The sequence below is a fragment of the Tamandua tetradactyla genome, chromosome 2 (assembly GCF_023851605.1).
Source record: "Tamandua tetradactyla isolate mTamTet1 chromosome 2, mTamTet1.pri, whole genome shotgun sequence".
Lineage (NCBI taxonomy): Eukaryota > Metazoa > Chordata > Mammalia > Pilosa > Myrmecophagidae > Tamandua > Tamandua tetradactyla.
In genome coordinates, this window is record NC_135328.1 from 14,315,081 (window position 1) to 14,329,531 (window position 14,451).

Genomic DNA, 14,451 nt, shown 5'->3' on the forward strand with positions numbered 1-14,451 from the left:
GATTGCTGCTTCCCGCCCCAATTCCTGGCCCAGCATGTCCAGGTGGGGCCTGAGGGTGTGCATGCCCGGCAAGTTCCCAGGGGACATAGCCCCCCTCTGAGAACCGCTGTGCTGGAGAATGCTCACCCCAGCTGCGGTGGGGCTCACGACCTAGGGGTGGGAACAGAAAAGGACGCAGAGGGATACAGTGGAGGGTCTCACCGTGGTCTGGGCAGGAGGTGGACACAGTTGTCTAGAGGCCGTGGGAGCCCAGACAGCAAGGGGCCTGGAGGCCCTGCCCTTCCCACTCACAGCCAGTCCCAGCTTCGAGTCCCCACCACCGTCAGCAGGAGACGGAGCAGCAGTACCTGGGGTTTGGGACTCCTGCCCCCCAACAGCTCCCTGGACACACACAGCTCCGTTGAGAGGTGGACAAACCATACCCCGGTAAGGTGGAGGGACTCGTCGGGGTCTTCTTGGCCAATGAGGGGCAGGCAGCTCACCAAACCCCAATTCTACATGCTCTCCCCTAGACCTCTCTGCCCAGTCTTTCTGCCTTCAGACCCTGAGGTTGAGTTTCCAACGGGGTCCCAAGCTCTGGTATCCAGAAGGATGTACCGTGACACCCTCAATGCCACCCTGAGACAGCCCGGGCCCCATCCCTTCCCCCTCCCGCAGCCCCTGTCTGCCTGCACAGCCATGCCGCCCTCTTTCTGTCTTCACGGTAGCAGTCCCCAAGGAGGGGAGGCTGTCAGGCTGCTGGGACAAGCATTGGCAGCTTTTACGGGCAGCCTTTACCAAGATTTGCAGCTGGCACTAAAAGTCAGGCCCAGCTCAGGAGCAGTAAAGAAGAAAATTCGTCAGTGATGAGCTCCCAGGGGCCTGCGTCACCCCAGCCCACCGATGCAGGGAGGGGGCAGTGGGGGAGAGGGGTCCGATGGCATCAGCGAGAAGGGAGGGCAGTGAGCAGGAACCATAGGCACAATGTCCACAGGGGTGTCAGGCTGCTATCAGGACAGGTGTGGGTCAGGGCCCTCATAAGATCAGTAAGGAGGAAAGTGACTCAGAGCTTCCAGCAGAACAGTTAGCCCAGGGGGAAGCCAGGAGGCCACAGTTGTGTGCATGCAGGTGGGTGCTCACAGGTGTGCACATCTAGGTGGGCATGCTCAGGTGTGTGCTCACAGGTATGCATGCCCAGGTGCGTGTGCTCAGGTGTGTGCTCACAGGTGTGCACGCCCAGATATATGTGCTCATGTGTGTGCTCACAGGTATGCACGCCCAAGTGTGTGTGCTCAAGTGTGTGCTCACAGGTATGCATGCCCAAGTGTGTGTGCTCAAGTGTGTGCTCACAGGTATGCACGCCAAGGTGTGTGTGTATTCAGGTGTGTGCTCACAGGTATGCATGCCCAGGTGTGTGTGCTCAGGTGTGTGCTCACAGGTATGCATGCCCAGGTGTGTGTGCTCAGGTGTGTGCTCACAGGTATGCACGCCCAGGTGTGTGTGTTCACAGGTGTGCATGCCCAGGAAATACCCAGAACTGTGCTCAGGTGTGTGCTCGTAGGTGTGTACACTCAAGAGCACATACAGCAAGGGTGTTAGAACTTGTGGAGGGTTATGCAAATGACAGGGACTTACTGGTTATTGATAAAGGACCAAAGAGTCAGGGCCTCAGTCTGCAGCCAAAATCAGGTGTCAGAGACTACAGGCTCTGTCTGATCAGGGTCAGGGAACTGTGATAAGCTGGGGTCAGGGTCAGGGAGCCATAATGACCTGGGGTCAGAGGGGTCATCTGAAGTTGAGGTCAGGGGACTATGATGAGCTGGGCTCAAGGAGAAAGTCATTCCCCAACCAGGGTGAGGCATTCTCAGAAGCTGGTGTCCAAGGTGGAGACCAGGGCGAACCAAGCCACGGCTGAGCTGCAACTCTGTCTGCTGACTCCACCGAGGACAGACAGACGGCTGTGAAACAGTGAGAGTCCCGCAGTGAGGGGTCACTTGGAGCACAGACACGCTGGCCGGAATGGATGGCCACCCAACAGACATGCTGGGGGGAGTGCTCCCCCACCTCCTCTCCTTCCTCGCCTCTTCCTGACCGTTTGGGTCCCCACACCGGGCCCCTCCAGGCCCGCCCAGCTTCCTCGGACAGTGTTCCATGTCAGCCTCCATCAGCCACGATAAGTCAGATGAGTCTCCACCAAGATTCTTCTCCTTCCCCACCTGCCCCGTTTCCTTCTCACTGAGCTTCTGACAAGCCAGATGCAGGCCCAGCCGCCAACCCGCAAAGCCCCAGGCGCGGAGACAGAGACCGAGATGGGGGGGGGGGGCGCATGCTGGATGGGAGTGGGGAACAGACAGTGCCCAGCAGGAGATCCAAGCTAAGAACCTGACTTTCCTATTCTAAAATCCCCTCGGCCTCCTTGGAGGAGAGATTGATTCCAGAGTTGGCAGAAGGAATCTAGAGCATCCTAAGGGGCTAGAGGGTAAAGAGGCACTCCAAATCGGGAGGAGGATGTCAGGGAGGAGCAGGAGTCCCCCCCCAAAAGGCGCTCCCAAGGCCAAAGCTGGAAGACAGCAAGAAGAAAACAAACAGTAGTATTGAATTTAGCCCATAGCATAAAATAAATGTCCATGAGTCATGCTGACATAAACAAATAATTAAATGATTGAGCAAGTAGAGGAGAAGGGACAGCTCTTCCTTAGAGAAGAATTTCTATGAATAAATGCAGAGGAATGGAGGAAATAGAAAATCACCAGTGGAACACCCCAGTAATAAGTGCAGCCCGCAAGATCCACTGATGGATGCTCAAATTAATTAAAGCAAGCTTGAGTAGAAACAAGATATTCTCATGGTCTCAAAGGATCTCCCCCATGAAATTCACTAATTGCAAAGAGAAAAATAGTAACTTTCCAGAGGAGAGGCCCAGCCGGCACCACCTCAATCCCCCGACCAAGTTAGCATCACAGGTAAAAGGGCACACTGGCTTCAAGTCCCCCATGACATGAGGCCCTGGGAAGGGCACCTTGTTTCTGGGGTGTTCTTGTCAAAAATGCGTAACCCCAGGCCAACCATGAGAAAACATCAGGCCAACTCAAATTCTGGGACATTCTACAAAATGACTGAGCAGTGCTCTTGCAAAGGAAGACACAAGGAAAGTCCGAGGAGCCATGACGGAATGCAGGAGAAATGCAGAATATGTAGCGTGGGAGCCTGGATGAGACCTTGGACCACGAAAAAGAAATTAGTGAGGAAAGTGGTGAAATCCAGAAAGGGTCTGCAGTTTAGTCATCCCAGTACACCAGGGTGATTTCTTACTTTTAGCTATGGGATGTACCCTTCGCTTGCCCCCAGGGCACATGAAGAGTCCACGGGAATTACGCTGTGCAGTTTCACAATGAAATTTTGAAAAGAATCTCCTTGGCCACGTTTCTGTCCTGACATGCGGCTTGGCCCCAGGTGTCAGCCCTCCCACTTCCCCTTCTCCGCTCTCCCAGTCACCCCGTCCCTGGGCACCCCCATTCCCAACCTGGGCAACACTTAATGACTTTCCATTCTGCAGTCAGCTTATTTAGATGTCTTCCCAGGTGGAGACAGTGCCCTGAGAGGCACACGGGCTGGCCGGCAGAGAGAAAGCTGCTGTCCCCCAGCGGCTCACCAGTGTCCTCTGTAGGGACACCCACATAGACCAGGTGCAAAGAGGACCCTGGGAGCAGCTGGGAGCAAGAGCAGATGGGGTCCAGAAGTGTGGCCCTGCATCCAGCTCTCCCCAGCCCTTTGACCACTTCATTGCATGTGAATGCTGGAAGTTTGCAACGGAAGGGCCCTATCTCATTTCACAGCGGAGGGCAGTGACCTCCCCAAGGCCACCTAGGGAGTCAGTGGGATAAAAGCCCATGCTTGATTCCCAGCCAACCCCACTGTGTACATGTGCTGCTGGAGGAGCTGAGTCCCATTCTACCTCCACTTCTTTAAGTACAAAAGAGAAAAAAGCTTCCCTGCCAGGGCCCTACCTTGAAGAAGTGTATCTTTTTGAAATGGGAATATACAGCTAGAGGTGATTCTGACAAGATGGTTTGGCTCGTTTGAGTCTTTCAGTTTGCAAACAATAGGGACACTCTGGGGTCCCTCGGGCAATGGGGGTTTCCCATGAAGCTAAGCACGTATACCTGAGCTGGTGCAGCTGCCCAGCAGGCCTCATGGGAAGCACTGTCCAGGTGCCGGGTCAGCCAAGCCCCTGGCCAGCACATGGCTCCTTCAGCAGGTTTCAGATGCTTCACAGGCCCTGCTGAGGCCATCTCTCTGTGTACCTTAGCTTCTGCCTGCACCACCAATTCCTAATTGTGTGTGTCCTACAGACTAAGATGAGGTCCAGGGTGGGTCAGTCGGCACTGTCAGTCAGTAGTGCAACATGAGGTCAACTCATAGCCCCAGGAATTCTACAGGTGCTTACCTTGCAGTCATGTGATACAGGTTATGGCCACCTGTATTTGAAAACCTTTTGCCCACCTAAATTCTTCTATATTCTCCCATCTCCCCAGTGGTCCCCATGCCAAAGTTTCTAATGAATTTCCCAACAACTTCCCAACCCACTTCTGGGGTATTCAGTCAAAGGACACCTTCAACAGCTGGAGTCAGAAAAAAAGAAAACTGCACCACCACCTCCACCCCTCTTGTCCCTGTGCTCATAAGGGCCCTTTCAGCTCCAGAAATATGGGGAAATACCCAGAACTGGAAGCTTCCTGCTCCTGCCCCCTCAATACCCATAGCCCTCCAAAACTGAACCCAGTTAATAAGCAATCACAAGGCCTGAGTCATTTCTATCCAATCAAGGCAGCAGCAGGAGGTATCTGTGAAGCAAGGCCCTATGATTTCACACTGAGAAATAGATTAATAAGGCATTATGATAAGTAAGCTGGTTATTAACATGGGAATGAGGCTTTGGAGCTAATTGAAGCCATCCAGCAAAATGTCAGCACCTTCTTGGGGTATGAAATATTAATTGCCCTCAAGTCAAGGTTGCAAAGCAGAGGTTTGTTTGCACCTTTGCTGATGTGGCCAATGTCCACTGGGACTCCCATCCCTCAGCCAACCCAGGGCCACCCCTTGGGGCCATCCAGGGGCAGATTAGTGTCCTTTTCTTTTGAAGATTTGATATTTCTCTTGATCCACTTCAAGAGAGAAAGGAAAATCTTGTGAAGGAGAGCTTAGCCCCTCTTCTCAGAGGACTCGACTTGGGGGCATCTGTGGCTCTGGCAGGAGCCTCTGAGCCACCTCTCCTGCTGAATTTCAGCTATGTGCCCCTGGGTCCTCACCCCAGGCCCTGGAGTGCACAGACTGGTGGGTTGCATGTCATGTCCAGAGCCCACCAGCAGTCCTCCACCTCGACCTTTCTCCTCAAGGCAGAGCTGGTGCACGGAAGCATTCTGGCATCAAAACCATGGTTTTAATTATTATTATTTATTTTCTCACCTGCAGCAGAGCCAGGTATGGAGTGCTGCACCCAGGAGCTGCCAAAGCTCCCTGAAGAACAAGGATGGCCAAGGTGGACCAGAGCTCCCATGCGAGAAGGCTGGCTGAGGGCCATGCCTAACAGAGCCAAAGCCAGGTGGGGGGACTGCAAGTGGGTGGGACCCTAGGCATCAGCAACCAGGAGGTGGAGTTACACTGGCCTAAGGAAGACAGACCCTGCACCTCCAAACCTGCTGGGCCCAAGGGTGATGCCGAAGGAAAGGGCCCAAGTTCTGAGTCCCACCCCAATCCCTGCCATTGGTAGACATTAATGGCTTCTTTCATTGTTTTCATAGCAACCACATTTTTTAAAAACTACACAACTCTCTATTGGATAATAGATTGTCTGACGTTGATATCAGTTTTTTCATACCATCAAAAAAAGAAATGCTGCTTTATGCCACCACATTTTTTAAATTAAGTGAACTAAAAGTCCCCTGGTTTGAAGGTTTTTTTAATGACAGCTGTGACATCCTGGAGGACTTTACCACCTTCCCAGAGCCCATCTGACCCCATCTGTGCTGCTGTTTGCCACTGCTATCCTATCCCAGAGGTTGATGCAGATGCCCCAGCTGGAGACTTCAGTGTGGGATAGTGTCCCAGCACCCAGGACCAACCCTGAAAATGGGACCCTGTCCCAGCACCCAGGACCAACCCTTGGGGCAGGATCACATCCCAGAACTCCAGATTAGCCCTGCAGACAGCACCACGTCCCAGGACCCAGGACCAACCCTGCAGATGGGATCATATCCCAGCACCCGGGACCAACCCTGTGGACCATCACTGAAGACAGGACCACACTCCAGCACCCAGGACCAACCGTGTAGACAGGACCACTGCCTAGCACCCAAGGCCAACCCTGTGGCGGGACCACACCCCAGCACCCTGGAAAATATCTCGCCCTAAAATATGATGGTGGAGGTGGACACTCACCCACTGTTGTGGGGCGTCGAAATTGATGCAAACTTTTAGATGTGCTGTTAAGCAAAAGCCTTAAAAGTGCACAGACGATATCCCTACCGCTGAATATTCCTCGGAAATAGCAAGGAATGAGGAACCAGTTCATGATGCCGCATGGATGAACCTAGGAAACTTGATGCCCAGTGAAAGCAGCAAAACACCAAGGTCACGTATTACAGGATTCCATTGTTATGAAATGTCCAGACCAGGCAAATTCACAGAGTCAGAAAGTAGATTTGTGGTTACCAGAGGCTGATGCTGCAAAGGTTACAGGATTTCTTTTTGAGGTGATGAAAATGTTGTAAATTCAGGTGGTATTAGAGCTGCACAATTGCCAATACTAAAGGCCATTAAATTATTCTCTTTAAGTGGGCTAATTGGTATGATATGCCAATTACATCTCAATAAAATTATTTCAAAAATGCATAATATTATAACATATTCATAATGTCTTTATTCGGAAAACACATACACACGCACACTCTGCTCTGACCCAGCAATGCCATTTCTAGGAATTTATCTTAAAGTAATAATCGGGAATACACACCCAGATGTTCAAACACTGTCAAAAAAGAGCATACCTTATTTGCCCAGTGCCTGGGCTGGGGATAAAAAAAATCCTGGGGACTGGTTTCACCAGCACAAGGTAAGGCATTTACAATGGTGTGGAAGGAACACATTTATCAGCAGAAATATCTGTTTGTGACAAATTGTTGGTGGAAATAGCCGTTTCCCAACAGCAAATGTGGCTATTATAAAAATATATGCCTTACAGATGCAGAAGAGTGGCTGTTAAATTATAATGTGACTGCTCCCAGATACCAGGATTTGGGGGATTATTCCTCTTTTTCAAAGCTCTGGATTGTCTACTCTTCCTATAGAGACCTGTATTAGTTACAGAATAAACAGCTACAATTTATTTTTTGAAGATGGAGAGAAAGGCAAATGAACCAAGACCCCAAATGCATAGTGATGGTCTGGCTTTGAGCAAAGGAGCAGCAGCGGCCTGGGGGAGGGGAGGGGAGCCCCTGCCGGGCCTGCCCAGCCCGGTGTTCTTGGAAGGAGCCCAGATCTAGAGGAGGAGGCCCTGGAGAAGATTGTGCTGCTCTGGTCCTCCTTTCCTTCGTGCATAAAATTTAAGCCATAATTCTCCCTGCATCCCTGGCTCCCACAGGGCCCAGAGGGGCTGTTGACGTCAGAGGCAGCTGTGGGTGCAGGGGGCCAGCTCTGGACACCCCCCCCCCCCAGCCTCGGGGGATGGCGGCCTGCCTGACATGCCAGCCCCTTGGCCAGGAGGTCGCGCTGGGCCTGCTTCCTTTGCCCGCGCATGATTTCCTGCTAATCAGCGTCACTCGGCCCCGAGAGATGCCAGCCTGGAGCCCCCACCAGCTGCTCCAAGGAGCCTCTCCTGTGTTCCAGGGCACGCTTGGCTGGGTTTGGGAAGCCGGGGCCTAAGCAAAGCTGACAGCCCCATCTGCTTCCTCTGAGAAGCGAGAAGCTCTGGGAACAGGTACACACTTGGGGACCAGCTTGAGCTGGGAGGTGCCCCCTCCTCAGGCAGAGCCCTGGGCCCACCTGGGATGGCCTTGCCAAGATCTAGGAAATGGAGAGTTAGGACCAACAGGGGGTGGGAGCAGGAGGGGTCCAGGACGCACCGAGAGTTCCATCTGGACGGGTGACGGGCCACTGCAGAAGGACAGCGATGACAGTCACAGAACGACAGCTGTGGATTTGAAGTGAGCACTCCCTAAGTGCTGCTGTTAGTTAAAAAAAAACTTATGGAAAAGTAAGTCACCAAAAATCATAGCCATGGCAATGATCTTATACCCTTAAATCGTTTCTTCTTAGTACCGGATGTTCCTTTGCAAACCCTAACTGAAATCTTGTTTTCAGTTTCCCACAAAAACCAGATCTTGACTACAAGAAGCAAATAACATATTGTCCCAGACTATGGGACACAAAGAGAAAGAAGTCCAAATTCCCATGGCTGATGACTTAAGATCATGAAGTTCTATACCTAAGGATTAACCCTAAAAAAAGCAAGATATGACCAAAGAATCAAGAAAACAAGACATAATAACATAAAAGACTGAGATCAAACAATCATGAGAATATATGACTATCTCTTACTTTTATTTTAACCAGAGACCCTTTCCTCTGCCATAAAAGCCCATAGATTTATCATAAGGAATTGGTTCACCCAATGGTGGGGGCTGTCAGGTCTGAATTCCAGAAGACAGGTCCCAAGCTGGAAATTCCGATAAGTGTGATGCTGAAGTCTTGAGTTGGAATTTCTTAGGGAAAGCCAGCATTCCCCCAGAGGGATGCTGATGCAGGCTCACGTGAGTGGGATCCAGTGCCGTAAATTCCAGCATCGCTGCCCACTCCCTGCTCACAGCCTGGGCAGCACCCGGTGGGCTCGGCTCACTTGGCTACAGGCCAGGCTATGTCCAGAGACAGCCTGTTACTAGGCCAGAGTACTTGAAAACACAAGAAAAACACTCCTCTTTCTGGCAACATTATAGCTTCTCAGAGATCCAAACCCCCCAGCCAAGTAGAAAGCTCTCCCCCAGTCTCTGTACAGAGACAGCCTGCTGACTCCTCGGTGCCGCCTCTCTGAGCCTGCTGTGGGTGGGTCTGCAGACACATGGAATTGTACATGTATGACTTGGACTGTTCACGCTGCTCCACGAGCCATGGTTTTCACTCCCCAGTGCATTGTCAGAAGACTCAGAGCTGCCTCAGGCCTTTCTAATCACACTGATTATTATGGAGCCTCTGAGGGTCACACAACCCTGCCCGGACAGGGAGGCCTGGGGAGATGGGGGATCCTGGGCCCCCATGAACGTGTCCCCCCACACCCTCCAGGCTTGGTTTCCTCACCTGGAAAGGGGGCTGGCATGGGGCTCTGTTGGCTCTGCAGCCGTGAATGCATCCAGTAAGTGGGAAACTCCCGGGAACTTTCGGACAGGCAGGGGGCCCTGCGTGAGAGAAACAGGGACCCAGGGTTGGAGGCAGCCCGGCTGCCGTAACTTCTGGCCTCAATCAATAGCTATTTCTCAGCACCAAAATTACTTTCTCTTCCGCCATCAGAGGCACCTGCTCCCAATCAGCTATGACACTTTAAAGAAACGCTACTGGATTTTCTGGACTCGGGAGGGCTCTCCAAGTAGGCTGTTTGCTCAGACATCTCCAGCAATATCAGTGGAGAAGGAAAAGAAGGGAAACACGAGCTAATGGACTCCAGAGCAGACAGGTTCCAGCCATGGCAGGGGTGGCCTCGGCACATGTGAAGCCACAGGGACCTCCAGAGCGGCCCTGGCTGGGCCTTCACAGTGGAGGGGTGGGGGGCCAGGCCGTCCTTGGCACTGGCCTGCCCCCCTTCATGGACCAACACCCCAGACATGACCATGCCAGGCCAGGGGCCAGGTACAGGCTGCAGAAATGACACGGAGAGTGCCCTGCTCTCTGAGGCTGGAAAGGGGCCAACAAGGATGGGAAGCCACATGGCAGCGACTCTCAGAGGAGTAAGATAGGGTGTGATGTGGTGGGCCTGTGGGGAAGCCCCCTGCTCTAGGGGCATGGACAGGAGAGCCTGCAACAGGGCTTTCTCGATGGAGGAGGCACATCACCCCTGATCCCAACCACAGTGGGCTGAGGGAGGTCCCCAAAAAGCTAAGTCCAAGCTTGGAACATGGAAACATGAACTTCTTTGGGAAAAAGGGGTTTTGCTAATGGGATAAAGTGAAGGATCTTGAGATGAGAGCAACTGGATTATTGGGTTGGGCCCTAAATCCAAAGACAAGTGTACTTGCAAGACAGAAGAGGAGGCACAGAGACAGGGGAGACACCACGTAATGGCAGAGGCAGAGATGGGAGGGATGTGGCTATAAGCCAAGGAACACCAGGGCCACTAGAAGTTGGAAGGGAAGAGGAAGAAGCCTCCCCTAGATTCTCCGGAGGGAACCCACACCTTAATTTCAGAGTCTTGGCCTCCTGGACTATGAAAGAATTACTTTCCGTTGCTATAAGTCACCCAGTTTGTGGCTGCTTGTCACGGTAGCCACAGGAAACTAAGACAGTAACCATGTGAAGACCATGTACCCAACTGTGAAGGGTGGGGCTGGGAAGTGAGACCTGAGTTGAAATTCCAGCTCTGCTGCTTAATAGCTGTGTCCTTGGTCAAGTTCCTTAACTTCTCTGAATCTTCCCAGAGCCTTCCAAAGGATTGGGATGGCCACACAAGATGACACTGGTACTTGTTGCACCTGTGTGAAGAGGTCATCACAGGCAGATTTTCTAGGGTCCCACTTCCAAGTGGTCCATCTGTGCCCCATCATGTCCTCTCTACCACTTTCATCAGGGACCCCGGGGACCACACAGGTAAGACTCTGGGGATCTTAGGAAGCAAGCATCCTTTCTGCCCATGATTGGGTGGATGAATGGATGGTTGAGTGGATGGATGCATGCATGCCTGGGTGGGTGGATGGGTGGATGGGTGGGTGGATGGATGGATGGATGGATGGATTTTTGGATGGATGGATGGATGGATGGATGGATGGATGGATGGATGGATGGATGGATGGATGGATAGATGATAGATGGATAAACAGGCAGATAGATGAAGGCCTATGACTGAAGATGCTGGTTTGTCAGGACCACACTAATGCCAGAGAATAGGGCAGAGTCAAGTTTGGAGTCAGAAGGCCTAGCCTAGGTCTACCTCTGCTCCTCCTGTTAGAGTAAATTCTGGGTTTCTACACCCTCTCTTGAGGTCCCTCTGGACTCCAAGATCTAGTCCATGAGTCAGAGGTTTGAATTCATTATTTTCCTCTCAAGCAATCTTGCATTTGCCAAGCACAAAGCTTTTTTGCATGTGCTATCTCATGTGAGACCCCTAAGATTGGATCCTAGTCAGTATTCCATTAGGGCTCATCAGTCACAGCTCTCAGGGGAAAGGCTTCCTTTCCCAAGCTCCTATCACCCATAAAGTGGGCTGGTGGTTGAGCAGGGCTCTCCATCCCAAGGCCAAGGTTTTCTTCCCTACCATGGGTGAGAATGAGGGGACAACTATGTAGCAACCACACAGTTGTGGATTTGGGTCCTGTCCTCTCTAGCCGTTAGCTCTGCTTTAACATTAAGAGCACAACCCTCTCTTAGCCTCACTTTGCCCCACTGTCAGGCATAAGCCAGGCCAATGTTTCAGGTGGCTAGAAGGACAGGCGTCATTACAGGGGACACCTCAGCACACGTTCAGCCCTTAATAAGTTTGGCTATAACTGCAGGACCCTGCGGTCTTGGCTCATTCATTATGACATTCCAGAGAAATCTGTGTGTGGTTCCCACAAGCGTCCCCCTTGCTGGCTTCTTGCAGCTCTGGGCTTGGGCCCAGATTTGCAGACAGGACCTGGAGTGGACAGAGCAGTCACCCAGAGGTGCAGAAGTGGCTTCCCAGGCCTCATCAGGTGTTGTTGCCCAGAGGGAGGAACCCCCAGCCACCAGCTCTCCCCTCAAGTAGGCCTGAGGTCCCGTCTGCACCCCCTGGATGGCCCCGCTTGTGTCCATTTGCACACACAGCACTGGAGGAGCAGTGCCGCGAGCAATTGAGCCATGGGCCTCTCTCTTTTCCTCCCAAGTACGTGCACTTCCCTAGGGCCAGGGGGGAGCCCCTGGCTGTTGCTGCTGCGGCCACCACACAGGTGAGGTTATAGGGAGCACACTGAGGGCTTTCTCATGGCCAGAGGGCCGCGGGCAGTGCCTGCTTGGTACCGCTAACTGGAGGCAGTCTCTGCCCGGTGCAGTCGGGCCGCCTGCCTCCCCCAGCAGCCCCCTCGCCCCCTGCTTCCTCCTGCGGGACTTGGAGGGGAAGAGATGACCCCGAATGTCCTCTAAATGAGTGAAATGGGCTTCAGGCAAGGTGGTACAGAGTGGGAGGACAGCCCTGAGCGTCCCCTTGACCCCTTGACCCCTCTGACGTCTCGTCCTGGGAATGCGAGAATGAGACTAAACAGCATACGGCAGGGGGAGAAACGCTGGCTCATTCTGATCCAGTCGTGCTTGGTTTTTACAAGAAAGAAACAAAGAAAGAAGAGAGGGAGAGACAGGGAGGAAGGACGGGAGAGGAGGAAGTGGGGGGAAGAGAGTGTCGTGGGTTGGATTTTATGCCCCCTCAAAGGGCTTGTTCTCAGTCCGTGTCGCTGTGGGTGTGAGCTCATTTATGCGAGGACCCCTTTGACATTTCCAGCTGCGTGGGGCGCGGCTTCATCCACCCCTCTGGATGATCCCGAGAAACCACAGCCGGCCCCAGGAGACGCCGGAAGCAGGAAGTCAGCGAGGCCGCAGAGCAGATGCCAGGAGAGGGAGCTCACCAAGTGAGGGGCACAGCCCCCAGCCACGGCCCAGCCGGGACGCTGGGGGCCCTGGGGAGAAAGCACTTCCAGGCTGTGTGGTGCTTGTCACAGCAGCCCTGGGAAACTGAGGCATGGCTCCGGGGCTGGAGGGGGAAACCTGGAGCCCGGGTGAAGGCGTATGGCAGGGATGGGGTGGGGGGAGGAGCGGGAATCATGTGGGGAACTGAGTCCTGGGAGCAGGTGCACCCCACTGGGCTGACAACCATACCAGCCCAACCAGAAAGCAGGGGCCTGCACTGGACTATGTTTTAACCTTAGAAAATAAATAAAGAGAGCAGGGATTACAGAGTCTTGGGCCCCCAGTTCCCAGAGCTGAGTACTTAGCATGGTCTGGGGAACAGGCCTCGGGCAGCGGGGTGCACACTAGCCCTGAGCAAGGGGGTCCCTCCTTCCTCAGCTCCCAGGGCCCAAACGTCTGCGCAGCCTCAGCTTCAGTGCTTTAGGGGCCACAGGCCTGGGTGTCAGCCTCAGGAGAAGCCAGTTTCAGATGAGTTCTGAGCACTCTGGGCTCTGAGCAGCGTCCAGCCTCGGGGGCTCCCCCCACTGCCCATCAGCCCTCAGCGCCCTGTTCAAGGCCCCTCCCATCCACACCAGCTGCCCACCGGCTCCTCCACCACCACCCGCCCAGGCAGCTCTCCCACCCACTGAGCATGGGCCCCAGCACCAGGCAAGGCTGCTCCATGACAAGACCAGAGCACCCCAGAATTTGGTCTAAGCACAGACAAAACAGGGTCCGTAGTTGCTGCTGCTTCCCCCATTACGGCCGCATTCTGCCCCGCCCCCGCCCCTACAAACCACACGTTTGCAGACACCTGCCTTAGCATGAGCCCTGCTTCCCCGTGGCCCCAGCGCAGAGAACAGCCCACCTCCCCAGCCCTCCCCAAGCCACATGACACAGCCCACATCCTATAACCAGTCCTCAAGATATCTCACATGCTCCATGGGTGTGGTCTCCCTGGGCAGTGGCAGGGATTGCCACCCCAGAGTGTCCCGGTGGTCTTGGCTAGAGGACATTGGCACCACTCCATCATGTCACCCCCTCCCACATGCACACGCTTATCCCTTCCAGGAATACCCTGAGAATATCCCATGGCCCTCCCTGTCCCCTCACCAGCCCACATGGCTAATTCTTTTTTTTTTTTTTTTTTTAAAGGAAAGACAGAGAGAAGGAAGGAAGGATGGAAGAAAGGGAAACATTTTTTAAACATTTTCTTGTTTTATTGTATTCTGTTTCTCCGTTTTTGTTACATGGGCTGGGGCCGGGAATCGAACCGAGGTCCTCCGGCATAGCAGGCAAGCACTTTGCCCGCTGAGCCACCGCGGCCCGCCCCACCACATGGCTAATTCTTATCTATCCTACAGTCTTTACTTAGATGCCCCCTCCTCCAGGAAGCCTTCCAGGCCCTTTGTGCCCATATCAGTGACCCCCACAATCCCTCACAGATTGTGCCCTGTCCCCATCAGACCACCAGTGCCCTGAGGGCAGGGACTGGGTCCTGGTCAATACAGCCTCTCCAAGGGTCACACCCAGGGAAAGTCGGGGAGTGGACTGGTCTCTTGCCCACCTGAACCTGTCAGGCACCAGCTGCACACGTGG